Here is a 2,562-nt window from a genome sequence, read left to right as displayed (position 1 = left end):
CAAACCTAACATTACCCTCCCTTGTAACCCCAAACCTCACATTACTCTTCCCTGTAACCCCAACACTAACACTGACCTTTCTGTAACCCCAACACTAACACTGACCTTTCTGTAACCCCAAACCTAACACTCACCTCCCCTGTAACCCCAAACCTAACACCTCCCCTGTAACCCCAAACCTATCACTCACCTCCCCTGTAACCCCAAACCTAACACTGACGTCCCCTGTAACCCCAAACCTAACATTGATCTCCCCTGTAACCCCAAACCTAACACTCGCTTCCACAAACCTAACACTCACCTCCCCTGTAACCCCAAACCAAACACTGACCTCCCCTGTATCCCCAAACCTAACACTCACCTCCACAAACCTAACACTCGCCTCCCCTGTAACCCCAAACCTAACACCTCCACAAACCTAACACTCACCTCCCCTGTAACCCCAAACCTAACACTCACCTCCACAAACTTAACATTACCCTCCCTTGTAACCCCAAACCTCACATTAACCTCCCCTGTAACCCCAACACTAACACTGACCTCCCCTGGAACCCCAAACCTAACACTGACCTTCCCTATAACCCGAAACCTAACACTTCCCTTCCCTGGAGGGCAATGGAGCTCTCAGACCATTCTTCTCCAGGCAGTTGGAAGGGGCTGGAGGGATGTAGATATTGGGAGGGTCCAAGTGGATTGATAATTATAGAGAGACCAATAGGAGGGCGGCACATAGCTGCACCCTTCCCAGAATCCTCTGCTTGTGGTCGCTCCAACAATTCTGCTGGATCCATTCATCGGCAGTTCCTGAAGTTCTGATTAGTGGAAGAGGAAGAATAAGTAGCATCAGCACCGTCAGCATGTTTTTGTCGTATTTTGAGGCTACGACTTCTGCCAGGCAAACCACCCCAAAAAAATAGTTTTCAACAGATCTCAGATAAAAGTCGATCGGGATTCTGCCGCCGTCCGTAATTCTTCAGCCAAAAACATGCAGAAAATCAACACCGAAACCAAGAATGTCCCTTAAAGTCCACGCTGGTTCCGAAACACAGCATACAGCTTTAGGAATCCCTCAGAACTGCGATTTGAAGGATTTCTCTATGTTCCGTGTCGCCCTCGAGGCTCCATGACCGGAACCCCGTCCGCGGAGAATTTTTGGCTTTAATTTTTGGCTACGGCACCGGCTCCCATGGCAATGCCCACCTTCCTGCGCGGTTCACCGTGGTAGTGGGCCCCATTGCTGATGTCATTAGCAGGAACTATGCCCCATTGTTGGTGCCAGTTTGAGCGCCTCATCATTGGTGTCAGTGGGAGGAATAGTGCCCTACGGTTGGTGTCAGTTTGAGTGCCTCATCATTGGTGTCAGCGGGAGGAATAGTACCCTGTTGCTGGTGTCAGTGGGAGAAATAGGGCCCCATTGCTGATGTAATTAGCAGGAACCATGCCCCATTGTTGGTGCCAGTTTGAGTGCCTCGTCAGTGGGAGGAATAGTGCCATATTGTTGGTGTCAGTTTGAGTGCCTCATCGTTGGTGTCAGTGGGGAGAATAGTGCCCTGTTGCTGGTGTCAGTGGGAGAAATAGGGCCCCATTGTTGGTGTCAGTGAGCCCCATTGTTGGTGTCAGTGGGAGGAAAAGTGCCTCAATGGCCAGATAAAGGCAAGCAAAGGGCCACAGTTTGGAGACCACTGGCCTAGGCGAATGATGTGCACTATGTGCCCTTTGCCTCCTGGTATTGCATGTCACATAAACCCAGGACTCTGGCCCCCTGGGAACAGAAAATGCCCCAGCATCAGTGGGTGTAAACCATGCCTCTAACTTGGTGGTCAGTGCCAGTAAGAAAAAAAAAAACACATAGTGCCCTTGGTCAAAAAGAGTATAAACAGTGCCTCATCATTAGTATTGGAGGAATAGTGCCCCATCATTGGTTTCATTGGGTGGAATAGTGCCCCATCGATGGTGTCATTGGAAGGAATAGTGCCCCATCAATGGTGTCATTGGAAGGAATAGTGCCCCATCATTGGTGTCGGTGGGAGGAATAGTGCCCCATCATTGGTATTGGTGGGAGGAATAGTGCCCCATCATTGGTGTCATTGGGTGGAATAGTGCCCCATCGATGGTGTCATTGGAAGGAATAGTGCCCCATCATTGGCATTGAAGGAATAGTGCCTCCTCATTGGGTGGAATAGTACCCTATCATTGGTGTCATTGGGTGGAATAGTGCCCCGTCATTGGGTGGAATAGTGCCCCGTCATTGGGTGGAATATTACCCCATCATTGGTGCCATTGGGTGGAATAGTGCCCCATCGATGGTGTCATTGGGATGAATATTGCCTCATCATTGGTATTGGTGGAATAGTGCTCCATCATTGGTGTCATTGGGATGAATAGTCCCTCAACCTTGGCGTCAATGGAAGGAGTAGTGCCCCATTGCTGGTGTCAGTGGAAGGAAGGGTGTTCCAAGGGTTGGAGTCACTGGCAAAGACCACCAAGGTGTACCTTCTAAATGATGAAGATTTAGGAGACGCCCTTCTAGAATATTACAGGAATCACAAACAGATGTGCATA

Source organism: Staurois parvus, unplaced genomic scaffold, assembly GCF_062004578.1.
Source record: "Staurois parvus isolate SC_StPar_1 unplaced genomic scaffold, SC_StPar_1.0 ptg003750l, whole genome shotgun sequence".
In the NCBI taxonomy this organism is placed as follows: domain Eukaryota; kingdom Metazoa; phylum Chordata; class Amphibia; order Anura; family Ranidae; genus Staurois; species Staurois parvus.
The sequence above is the reverse complement of the archived record's forward strand: the minus strand, read 5'-3'. Positions refer to the sequence as shown.